A 12,170-nucleotide genomic window follows, 5' to 3' on the forward strand; every position below is an offset into this window, starting at 1 on the left:
CTCTGGAAGCCCCCCACCCACATGCTGTGTAGGTTAAAGGAATGTAAAGCGTCCTCCTTCTGCTACTTCCTTTTTTGCCAAACTTCTAAACGACACGTTGCTGCCTCATTCACCACCTCCACACACCCACACCAGCGTGGCTTTATGCTTTCAAGTCTGCAAGTCCTTTAGGGAGGCAAGATAATGTTTGAGAAATTTGAATGGAACAGTGTAAATGATCCGTCACTGCCTTCAGCAGATTGCACTCTGGCATGCCAGCGCATCTGCAGGCAGGCACCTGGCCATGATATCCGGCAGTGGCGCGAGGGAAAAGAAAAATCTTCTTCGAGCCGGATTTGAACCCGCGACCTAAGGATCTCCTTATTAACAACTACAGTCCTCCGCTCTACCAACTGAGCTATCAAAGGTGCTAGCCTAAAGAGTTGGACTGAAAACTGACAAGTGCACTTAGGACAGACTCAGATGCTCTCCTATGATTGTAGAACGAGTACATCTGGCAAAAGCCTAGCCCTAGCCCCTGAACTTAATCCTATCTCCTTACTTTCAGACGTGGCTGAAAACGGTGTCCCTGGTGGTCTAGTGGCTAGGATTCGGCGCTCTCACCGCCGCGGCCTGGGTTAGATTCCCGCTCAGGGAAGCGTGTGCTTTCTTGCACACCAAGTCCACTACAAGACTCTGGAAGCCCCCCACCCACATGCTGTGTAGGTTAAAGGAATGTAAAGCGTCCTCCTTCTGCTACTTCCTTTTTTGCCAAACTTCTAAACGACACGTTGCTGCCTCATTCACCACCTCCACACACCCACACCAGCGTGGCTTTATGCTTTCAAGTCTGCAAGTCTTTTAGGGAGGCAAGATAATGTTTGAGAAATTTGAATGGAACAGTGTAAATGATCCGTCACTGCCTTCAGCAGATTGCACTCTGGCATGCCAGCGCATCTGCAGGCAGGCACCTGGCCATGATATCCCGCAGTGGCGCGAGGGAAAAGAAAAGTCTTCTTCGAGCCGGATTTGAACCCGCGACCTAAGGATCTCCTTATTAACAACTACAGTCCTCCGCTCTACCAACTGAGCTATCAAAGGCGCTAGCCTAAAGAGTTGGACTGAAAACTGACAAGTGCATTTAGGACAGACTCGGATGCTCTCCTATGATTGTAGAACGAGTACATCTGGCAAAAGCCTAGCCCTAGCCCCTGAACTTAATCCTATCTCCTTCCTTTCATACGTGGCTGAAAACGGTGTCCCTGGTGGTCTAGTGGCTAGGATTCGGCGCTCTCATCTCCGCGGCCCGGGTTCGATTCCCGGTCAGGGAAGCGTGTGCTTTCTTGCACACCAAGTCCACTACAAGACTCTGGAAGCCCCCCACCCACATGCTGTGTAGGTTAAAGGAATGTAAAGCGTCCTCCTTCTGCTACTTCCTTTTTTGCCAAACTTCTAAACGACACGTTGCTGCCTCATTCACCACCTCCACACACCCACACCAGCGTGGCTTTATGCTTTCAAGTCTGCAAGTCTTTTAGGGAGGCAAGATAATGTTTGAGATATTTGAATGGAACAGTGTAAATGATCCGTCACTGCCTTCAGCAGATTGCACTCTGGCATGCCAGCGCATCTGCAGGCAGGCACCTGGCCATGATATCCCGCAGTGGCGCGAGGGAAAAGAAAAGTCTTCTTCGAGCCGGATTTGAACCCGCGACCTAAGGATTGCCTTATTAACAACTACAGTCCTCTGCTCTACCAACTGAGCTATCAAAGGTGCTAGCCTAAAGAGTTGGACTGAAAACTGACAAGTGCATTTAGGACAGACTCGGATGCTCTCCTATGATTGTAGAACGAGTACATCTGGCAAAAGCCTAGCCCTAGCCCCTGAACTTAATCCTATCTCCTTCCTTTCAGACGTGGCTGAAAACAGTGTCCCTGGTGGTCTAGTGGCTAGGATTCGGCGTTCTCATCTCCGCGGCCCGGGTTCGATTCCCGGTCAGGGAAGCGTGTGCTTTCTTGCACACCAAGTCCACTACAAGACTCTGGAAGCCCCCCACCCACATGCTGTGTAGGTTAAAGGAATGTAAAGCGTCCTCCTTCTGCTACTTCCTTTTTTGCCAAACTTCTAAACGACACGTTGCTGCCTCATTCACCACCTCCACACACCCACACCAGCGTGGCTTTATGCTTTCAAGTCTGCAAGTCTTTTAGGGAGGCAAGATAATGTTTGAGAAATTTGAATGGAACAGTGTAAATGATCCGTCACTGCCTTCAGCAGATTGCACTCTGGCATGCCAGCGCATCTGCAGGCAGGCACCTGGCCATGATATCCCGCAGTGGCGCGAGGGAAAAGAAAAGTCTTCTTCGAGCCGGATTTGAACCCGCGACCTAAGGATTGCCTTATTAACAACTACAGTCCTCTGCTCTACCAACTGAGCTATCAAAGGTGCTAGCCTAAAGAGTTGGACTGAAAACTGACAAGTGCATTTAGGACAGACTCGGATGCTCTCCTATGATTGTAGAACGAGTACATCTGGCAAAAGCCTAGCCCTAGCCCCTGAACTTAATCCTATCTCCTTCCTTTCAGACGTGGCTGAAAACAGTGTCCCTGGTGGTCTAGTGGCTAGGATTCGGCGTTCTCATCTCCGCGGCCCGTGTTCGATTCCCGGTCAGGGAAGCGTGTGCTTTCTTGCACACCAAGTCCACTACAAGACTCTGGAAGCCCCCCACCCACATGCTGTGTAGGTTAAAGGAATGTAAAGCGTCCTCCTTCTGCTACTTCCTTTTTTGCCAAACTTCTAAACGACACGTTGCTGCCTCATTCACCACCTCCACACACCCACACCAGCGTGGCTTTATGCTTTCAAGTCTGCAAGTCTTTTAGGGAGGCAAGATAATGTTTGAGAAATTTGAATGGAACAGTGTAAATGATCCGTCACTGCCTTCAGCAGATTGCACTCTGGCATGCCAGCGCATCTGCAGGCAGGCACCTGGCCATGATATCCCGCAGTGGCGCGAGGGAAAAGAAAAGTCTTCTTCGAGCCGGATTTGAACCCGCGACCTAAGGATTGCCTTATTAACAACTACAGTCCTCTGCTCTACCAACTGAGCTATCAAAGGTGCTAGCCTAAAGAGTTGGACTGAAAACTGACAAGTGCATTTAGGACAGACTCGGATGCTCTCCTATGATTGTAGAACGAGTACATCTGGCAAAAGCCTAGCCCTAGCCCCTGAACTTAATCCTATCTCCTTCCTTTCAGACGTGGCTGAAAACAGTGTCCCTGGTGGTCTAGTGGCTAGGATTCGGCGTTCTCATCTCCGCGGCCCGGGTTCGATTCCCGGTCAGGGAAGCGTGTGCTTTCTTGCACACCAAGTCCACTACAAGACTCTGGAAGCCCCCCACCCACATGCTGTGTAGGTTAAAGGAATGTAAAGCGTCCTCCTTCTGCTACTTCCTTTTTTGCCAAACTTCTAAACGACACGTTGCTGCCTCATTCACCACCTCCACACACCCACACCAGCGTGGCTTTATGCTTTCAAGTCTGCAAGTCTTTTAGGGAGGCAAGATAATGTTTGAGAAATTTGAATGGAACAGTGTAAATGATCCGTCACTGCCTTCAGCAGATTGCACTCTGGCATGCCAGCGCATCTGCAGGCAGGCACCTGGCCATGATATCCCGCAGTGGCGCGAGGGAAAAGAAAAGTCTTCTTCGAGCCGGATTTGAACCCGCGACCTAAGGATTGCCTTATTAACAACTACAGTCCTCTGCTCTACCAACTGAGCTATCAAAGGTGCTAGCCTAAAGAGTTGGACTGAAAACTGACAAGTGCATTTAGGACAGACTCGGATGCTCTCCTATGATTGTAGAACGAGTACATCTGGCAAAAGCCTAGCCCTAGCCCCTGAACTTAATCCTATCTCCTTCCTTTCAGACGTGGCTGAAAACAGTGTCCCTGGTGGTCTAGTGGCTAGGATTCGGCGTTCTCATCTCCGCGGCCCGGGTTCGATTCCCGGTCAGGGAAGCGTGTGCTTTCTTGCACACCAAGTCCACTACAAGACTCTGGAAGCCCCCCACCCACATGCTGTGTAGGTTAAAGGAATGTAAAGCGTCCTCCTTCTGCTACTTCCTTTTTTGCCAAACTTCTAAACGACACGTTGCTGCCTCATTCACCACCTCCACACACCCACACCAGCGTGGCTTTATGCTTTCAAGTCTGCAAGTCTTTTAGGGAGGCAAGATAATGTTTGAGAAATTTGAATGGAACAGTGTAAATGATCCGTCACTGCCTTCAGCAGATTGCACTCTGGCATGCCAGCGCATCTGCAGGCAGGCACCTGGCCATGATATCCGGCAGTGGCGCGAGGGAAAAGAAAAGTCTTCTTCGAGCAGGATTTGAACCCGCAACCTAAGGATCGCCTTATTAACAACTACAATCCTCCGCTCTACCAACTGAGCTATCAAAGGTGCTAGCCTAAAGAGTTGGACTGAAAACTGACAAGTGCATTTAGGACAGACTCGGATGCTCTCCTATGATTGTAGAACGAGTACATCTGGCAAAAGCCTAGCCCTAGCCCCTGAACTTAATCCTATCTCCTTCCTTTCAGACGTGGCTGAAAACGGTGTCCCTGGTGGTCTAGTGGCTAGGATTCGGCGCTCTCACCGCCGCGGCCCGGGTTCGATTCCCGCTCAGGGAAGCGTGTGCTTTCTTGCACACCAAGTCCACTACAAGACTCTGGAAGCCCCCCACCCACATGCTGTGTAGGTTAAAGGAATGTAAAGCATCCTCCTTCTGCTACTTCCTTTTTTGCCAAACTTCTAAACGACACGTTGCTGCCTCATTCACCACCTCCACACACCCACACCAGCGTGGCTTTATGCTTTCAAGTCTGCAAGTCTTTTAGGGAGGCAAGATAATGTTTGAGAAATTTGAATGGAACAGTGTAAATGATCCGTCACTGCCTTCAGCAGATTGCACTCTGGCATGCCAGCGCATCTGCAGGCAGGCACCTGGCCATGATATCCGGCAGTGGCGCGAGGGAAAAGAAAAGTCTTCTTCGAGCCGGATTTGAACCCGCGACCTAAGGATTGCCTTACTAACAACTACAATCCTCCGCTCTACCAACTGAGCTATCAAAGGTGCTAGCCTAAAGAGTTGGACTGAAAACTGACAAGTGCATTTAGGACAGACTCGGATGCTCTCCTATGATTGTAGAACGAGTACATCTGGCAAAAGCCTAGCCCTAGCCCCTGAACTTAATCCTATCTCCTTCCTTTCAGACGTGGCTGAAAACGGTGTCCCTGGTGGTCTAGTGGCTAGGATTCGGCGCTCTCACCGCCGCGGCCCGGGTTCGATTCCCGGTCAGGGAAGCGTGTGCTTTCTTGCACACCAAGTCCACTACAAGACTCTGGAAGCCCCCCACCCACATGCTGTGTAGGTTAAAGGAATGTAAAGCGTCCTCCTTCTGCTACTTCCTTTTTTGCCAAACTTCTAAACGACATGTTGCTGCCTCATTCACCACCTCCACACACCCACACCAGCGTGGCTTTATGCTTTCAAGTCTGCAAGTCTTTTAGGGAGGCAAGATAATGTTTGAGAAATTTGAATGGAACAGTGTAAATGATCCGTCACTGCCTTCAGCAGATTGCACTCTGGCATGCCAGCGCATCTGCAGGCAGGCACCTGGCCATGATATCCGGCAGTGGCGCGAGGGAAAAGAAAAGTCTTCTTCGAGCCGGATTTGAACCCGCAACCTAAGGATCGCCTTATTAACAACTACAATCCTCCGCTCTACCAACTGAGCTATCAAAGGTGCTAGCCTAAAGAGTTGGACTGAAAACTGACAAGTGCATTTAGGACAGACTCGGATGCTCTCCTATGATTGTAGAACGAGTACATCTGGCAAAAGCCTAGCCCTAGCCCCTGAACTTAATCCTATCTCCTTCCTTTCAGACGTGGCTGAAAACGGTGTCCCTGGTGGTCTAGTGGCTAGGATTCGGCGCTCTCACCGCCGCGGCCCGGGTTCGATTCCCGCTCAGGGAAGCGTGTGCTTTCTTGCACACCAAGTCCACTACAAGACTCTGGAAGCCCCCCACCCACATGCTGTGTAGGTTAAAGGAATGTAAAGCGTCCTCCTTCTGCTACTTCCTTTTTTGCCAAACTTCTAAACGACACGTTGCTGCCTCATTCACCACCTCCACACACCCACACCAGCGTGGCTTTATGCTTTCAAGTCTGCAAGTCTTTTAGGGAGGCAAGATAATGTTTGAGAAATTTGAATGGAACAGTGTAAATGATCCGTCACTGCCTTCAGCAGATTGCACTCTGGCATGCCAGCGCATCTGCAGGCAGGCACCTGGCCATGATATCCGGCAGTGGCGCGAGGGAAAAGAAAAGTCTTCTTCGAGCCGGATTTGAACCCGCGACCTAAGGATTGCCTTACTAACAACTACAATCCTCCGCTCTACCAACTGAGCTATCAAAGGTGCTAGCCTAAAGAGTTGGACTGAAAACTGACAAGTGCATTTAGGACAGACTCGGATGCTCTCCTATGATTGTAGAACGAGTACATCTGGCAAAAGCCTAGCCCTAGCCCCTGAACTTAATCCTATCTCCTTCCTTTCAGACGTGGCTGAAAACGGTGTCCCTGGTGGTCTAGTGGCTAGGATTCGGCGCTCTCACCGCCGCGGCCCGGGTTCGATTCCCGGTCAGGGAAGCGTGTGCTTTCTTGCACACCAAGTCCACTACAAGACTCTGGAAGCCCCCCACCCACATGCTGTGTAGGTTAAAGGAATGTAAAGCGTCCTCCTTCTGCTACTTCCTTTTTTGCCAAACTTCTAAACGACATGTTGCTGCCTCATTCACCACCTCCACACACCCACACCAGCGTGGCTTTATGCTTTCAAGTCTGCAAGTCTTTTAGGGAGGCAAGATAATGTTTGAGAAATTTGAATGGAACAGTGTAAATGATCCGTCACTGCCTTCAGCAGATTGCACTCTGGCATGCCAGCGCATCTGCAGGCAGGCACCTGGCCATGATATCCGGCAGTGGCGCGAGGGAAAAGAAAAGTCTTCTTCGAGCCGGATTTGAACCCGCGACCTAAGGATTGCCTTACTAACAACTACAATCCTCCGCTCTACCAACTGAGCTATCAAAGGTGCTAGCCTAAAGAGTTGGACTGAAAACTGACAAGTGCATTTAGGACAGACTCGGATGCTCTCCTATGATTGTAGAACGAGTACATCTGGCAAAAGCCTAGCCCTAGCCCCTGAACTTAATCCTATCTCCTTCCTTTCAGACGTGGCTGAAAACGGTGTCCCTGGTGGTCTAGTGGCTAGGATTCGGCGCTCTCACCGCCGCGGCCCGGGTTCGATTCCCGCTCAGGGAAGCGTGTGCTTTCTTGCACACCAAGTCCACTACAAGACTCTGGAAGCCCCCCACCCACATGCTGTGTAGGTTAAAGGAATGTAAAGCGTCCTCCTTCTGCTACTTCCTTTTTTGCCAAACTTCTAAACGACATGTTGCTGCCTCATTCACCACCTCCACACACCCACACCAGCGTGGCTTTATGCTTTCAAGTCTGCAAGTCTTTTAGGGAGGCAAGATAATGTTTGAGAAATTTGAATGGAACAGTGTAAATGATCCGTCACTGCCTTCAGCAGATTGCACTCTGGCATGCCAGCGCATCTGCAGGCAGGCACCTGGCCATGATATCCGGCAGTGGCGCGAGGGAAAAGAAAAGTCTTCTTCGAGCCGGATTTGAACCCGCAACCTAAGGATCGCCTTATTAACAACTACAATCCTCCGCTCTACCAACTGAGCTATCAAAGGTGCTAGCCTAAAGAGTTGGACTGAAAACTGACAAGTGCATTTAGGACAGACTCGGATGCTCTCCTATGATTGTAGAACGAGTACATCTGGCAAAAGCCTAGCCCTAGCCCCTGAACTTAATCCTATCTCCTTCCTTTCAGACGTGGCTGAAAACGGTGTCCCTGGTGGTCTAGTGGCTAGGATTCGGCGCTCTCACCGCCGCGGCCCGGGTTCGATTCCCGCTCAGGGAAGCGTGTGCTTTCTTGCACACCAAGTCCACTACAAGACTCTGGAAGCCCCCCACCCACATGCTGTGTAGGTTAAAGGAATGTAAAGCGTCCTCCTTCTGCTACTTCCTTTTTTGCCAAACTTCTAAACGACATGTTGCTGCCTCATTCACCACCTCCACACACCCACACCAGCGTGGCTTTATGCTTTCAAGTCTGCAAGTCTTTTAGGGAGGCAAGATAATGTTTGAGAAATTTGAATGGAACAGTGTAAATGATCCGTCACTGCCTTCAGCAGATTGCACTCTGGCATGCCAGCGCATCTGCAGGCAGGCACCTGGCCATGATATCCGGCAGTGGCGCGAGGGAAAAGAAAAGTCTTCTTCGAGCTGGATTTGAACCCACGACCTAAGGATTGCCTTACTAACAACTACAATCCTCCGCTATACCAACTGAGCTATCAAAGGTGCTAGCCTAAAGAGTTGGACTGAAAACTGACAAGTGAATTTAGGACAGACTCGGATGCTCTCCTATGATTGTAGAATGAGTACATCTGGCAAAAGCCTAGCCCTAGCCCCTGAACTTAATCCTATCTCCTTCCTTTCAGACGTGGCTGAAAACGGTGTCCCTGGTGGTCTAGTGGCTAGGATTCGGCGCTCTCACCGCCGCGGCCCGGGTTCGATTCCCGGTCAGGGAAGCGTGTGCTTTCTTGCACACCAAGTCCACTACAAGACTCTGGAAGCCCCCCACCCACATGCTGTGTAGGTTAAAGGAATGTAAAGCGTCCTCCTTCTGCTACTTCCTTTTTTGCCAAACTTCTAAACGACACGTTGCTGCCTCATTCACCACCTCCACACACCCACACCAGCGTGGCTTTATGCTTTCAAGTCTGCAAGTCTTTTAGGGAGGCAAGATAATGTTTGAGAAATTTGAATGGAACAGTGTAAATGATCCGTCACTGCCTTCAGCAGATTGCACTCTGGCATGCCAGCGCATCTGCAGGCAGGCACCTGGCCATGATATCCGGCAGTGGCGCGAGGGAAAAGAAAAGTCTTCTTCGAGCCGGATTTGAACCCGCGACCTAAGGATTGCCTTACTAACAACTACAATCCTCCGCTCTACCAACTGAGCTATCAAAGGTGCTAGCCTAAAGAGTTGGACTGAAAACTGACAAGTGCATTTAGGACAGACTCGGATGCTCTCCTATGATTGTAGAACGAGTACATCTGGCAAAAGCCTAGCCCTAGCCCCTGAACTTAATCCTATCTCCTTCCTTTCAGACGTGGCTGAAAACGGTGTCCCTGGTGGTCTAGTGGCTAGGATTCGGCGCTCTCACCGCCGCGGCCCGGGTTCGATTCCCGGTCAGGGAAGCGTGTGCTTTCTTGCACACCAAGTCCACTACAAGACTCTGGAAGCCCCCCACCCACATGCTGTGTAGGTTAAAGGAATGTAAAGCGTCCTCCTTCTGCTACTTCCTTTTTTGCCAAACTTCTAAACGACATGTTGCTGCCTCATTCACCACCTCCACACACCCACACCAGCGTGGCTTTATGCTTTCAAGTCTGCAAGTCTTTTAGGGAGGCAAGATAATGTTTGAGAAATTTGAATGGAACAGTGTAAATGATCCGTCACTGCCTTCAGCAGATTGCACTCTGGCATGCCAGCGCATCTGCAGGCAGGCACCTGGCCATGATATCCGGCAGTGGCGCGAGGGAAAAGAAAAGTCTTCTTCGAGCCGGATTTGAACCCGCGACCTAAGGATTGCCTTACTAACAACTACAATCCTCCGCTCTACCAACTGAGCTATCAAAGGTGCTAGCCTAAAGAGTTGGACTGAAAACTGACAAGTGCATTTAGGACAGACTCGGATGCTCTCCTATGATTGTAGAACGAGTACATCTGGCAAAAGCCTAGCCCTAGCCCCTGAACTTAATCCTATCTCCTTCCTTTCAGACGTGGCTGAAAACGGTGTCCCTGGTGGTCTAGTGGCTAGGATTCGGCGCTCTCACCGCCGCGGCCCGGGTTCGATTCCCGCTCAGGGAAGCGTGTGCTTTCTTGCACACCAAGTCCACTACAAGACTCTGGAAGCCCCCCACCCACATGCTGTGTAGGTTAAAGGAATGTAAAGCGTCCTCCTTCTGCTACTTCCTTTTTTGCCAAACTTCTAAACGACATGTTGCTGCCTCATTCACCACCTCCACACACCCACACCAGCGTGGCTTTATGCTTTCAAGTCTGCAAGTCTTTTAGGGAGGCAAGATAATGTTTGAGAAATTTGAATGGAACAGTGTAAATGATCCGTCACTGCCTTCAGCAGATTGCACTCTGGCATGCCAGCGCATCTGCAGGCAGGCACCTGGCCATGATATCCGGCAGTGGCGCGAGGGAAAAGAAAAGTCTTCTTCGAGCCGGATTTGAACCCGCAACCTAAGGATCGCCTTATTAACAACTACAATCCTCCGCTCTACCAACTGAGCTATCAAAGGTGCTAGCCTAAAGAGTTGGACTGAAAACTGACAAGTGCATTTAGGACAGACTCGGATGCTCTCCTATGATTGTAGAACGAGTACATCTGGCAAAAGCCTAGCCCTAGCCCCTGAACTTAATCCTATCTCCTTCCTTTCAGACGTGGCTGAAAACGGTGTCCCTGGTGGTCTAGTGGCTAGGATTCGGCGCTCTCACCGCCGCGGCCCGGGTTCGATTCCCGCTCAGGGAAGCGTGTGCTTTCTTGCACACCAAGTCCACTACAAGACTCTGGAAGCCCCCCACCCACATGCTGTGTAGGTTAAAGGAATGTAAAGCGTCCTCCTTCTGCTACTTCCTTTTTTGCCAAACTTCTAAACGACATGTTGCTGCCTCATTCACCACCTCCACACACCCACACCAGCGTGGCTTTATGCTTTCAAGTCTGCAAGTCTTTTAGGGAGGCAAGATAATGTTTGAGAAATTTGAATGGAACAGTGTAAATGATCCGTCACTGCCTTCAGCAGATTGCACTCTGGCATGCCAGCGCATCTGCAGGCAGGCACCTGGCCATGATATCCGGCAGTGGCGCGAGGGAAAAGAAAAGTCTTCTTCGAGCTGGATTTGAACCCACGACCTAAGGATTGCCTTACTAACAACTACAATCCTCCGCTATACCAACTGAGCTATCAAAGGTGCTAGCCTAAAGAGTTGGACTGAAAACTGACAAGTGAATTTAGGACAGACTCGGATGCTCTCCTATGATTGTAGAATGAGTACATCTGGCAAAAGCCTAGCCCTAGCCCCTGAACTTAATCCTATCTCCTTCCTTTCAGACGTGGCTGAAAACGGTGTCCCTGGTGGTCTAGTGGCTAGGATTCGGCGCTCTCACCGCCGCGGCCCGGGTTCGATTCCCGGTCAGGGAAGCGTGTGCTTTCTTGCACACCAAGTCCACTACAAGACTCTGGAAGCCCCCCACCCACATGCTGTGTAGGTTAAAGGAATGTAAAGCGTCCTCCTTCTGCTACTTCCTTTTTTGCCAAACTTCTAAACGACACGTTGCTGCCTCATTCACCACCTCCACACACCCACACCAGCGTGGCTTTATGCTTTCAAGTCTGCAAGTCTTTTAGGGAGGCAAGATAATGTTTGAGAAATTTGAATGGAACAGTGTAAATGATCCGTCACTGCCTTCAGCAGATTGCACTCTGGCATGCCAGCGCATCTGCAGGCAGGCACCTGGCCATGATATCCGGCAGTGGCGCGAGGGAAAAGAAAAGTCTTCTTCGAGCCGGATTTGAACCCGCGACCTAAGGATTGCCTTACTAACAACTACAATCCTCCGCTCTACCAACTGAGCTATCAAAGGTGCTAGCCTAAAGAGTTGGACTGAAAACTGACAAGTGCATTTAGGACAGACTCGGATGCTCTCCTATGATTGTAGAACGAGTACATCTGGCAAAAGCCTAGCCCTAGCCCCTGAACTTAATCCTATCTCCTTCCTTTCAGACGTGGCTGAAAACGGTGTCCCTGGTGGTCTAGTGGCTAGGATTCGGCGCTCTCACCGCCGCGGCCCGGGTTCGATTCCCGGTCAGGGAAGCGTGTGCTTTCTTGCACACCAAGTCCACTACAAGACTCTGGAAGCCCCCCACCCACATGCTGTGTAGGTTAAAGGAATGTAAAGCGTCCTC

General features: G+C 50.4%; 6 non-coding genes across 6 annotated transcripts; all 6 read left to right on the forward strand.

The window, feature by feature from the left end:
• The first annotated feature begins 5,276 nt into the window (after window positions 1–5,276).
• On the forward strand, window positions 5,277–5,348 carry trnae-cuc (transfer RNA glutamic acid (anticodon CUC)). The gene has a single exon. It is a non-coding gene; the product is annotated as a tRNA-Glu (tRNA).
• Window positions 5,349–6,622: 1,274 nt separating this feature from the next.
• trnae-cuc (transfer RNA glutamic acid (anticodon CUC)) lies at window positions 6,623–6,694 on the forward strand. Its single transcript has one exon. It is a non-coding gene; the product is annotated as a tRNA-Glu (tRNA).
• A 1,947-nt stretch (window positions 6,695–8,641) lies between these two features.
• On the forward strand, window positions 8,642–8,713 carry trnae-cuc (transfer RNA glutamic acid (anticodon CUC)). Its single transcript has one exon. It is a non-coding gene; the product is annotated as a tRNA-Glu (tRNA).
• Window positions 8,714–9,314: 601 nt separating this feature from the next.
• trnae-cuc (transfer RNA glutamic acid (anticodon CUC)) lies at window positions 9,315–9,386 on the forward strand. Its single transcript has one exon. It is a non-coding gene; the product is annotated as a tRNA-Glu (tRNA).
• A 1,947-nt stretch (window positions 9,387–11,333) lies between these two features.
• Window positions 11,334–11,405, forward strand: trnae-cuc (transfer RNA glutamic acid (anticodon CUC)). Its single transcript has one exon. It is a non-coding gene; the product is annotated as a tRNA-Glu (tRNA).
• Window positions 11,406–12,006: 601 nt separating this feature from the next.
• Window positions 12,007–12,078, forward strand: trnae-cuc (transfer RNA glutamic acid (anticodon CUC)). The gene has a single exon. It is a non-coding gene; the product is annotated as a tRNA-Glu (tRNA).
• The last annotated feature ends 92 nt before the right edge of the window (window positions 12,079–12,170 follow it).

Source organism: Hoplias malabaricus, chromosome 8 (assembly GCF_029633855.1).
Source record: "Hoplias malabaricus isolate fHopMal1 chromosome 8, fHopMal1.hap1, whole genome shotgun sequence".
Classification (NCBI taxonomy): Eukaryota; Metazoa; Chordata; class Actinopteri; order Characiformes; family Erythrinidae; genus Hoplias; species Hoplias malabaricus.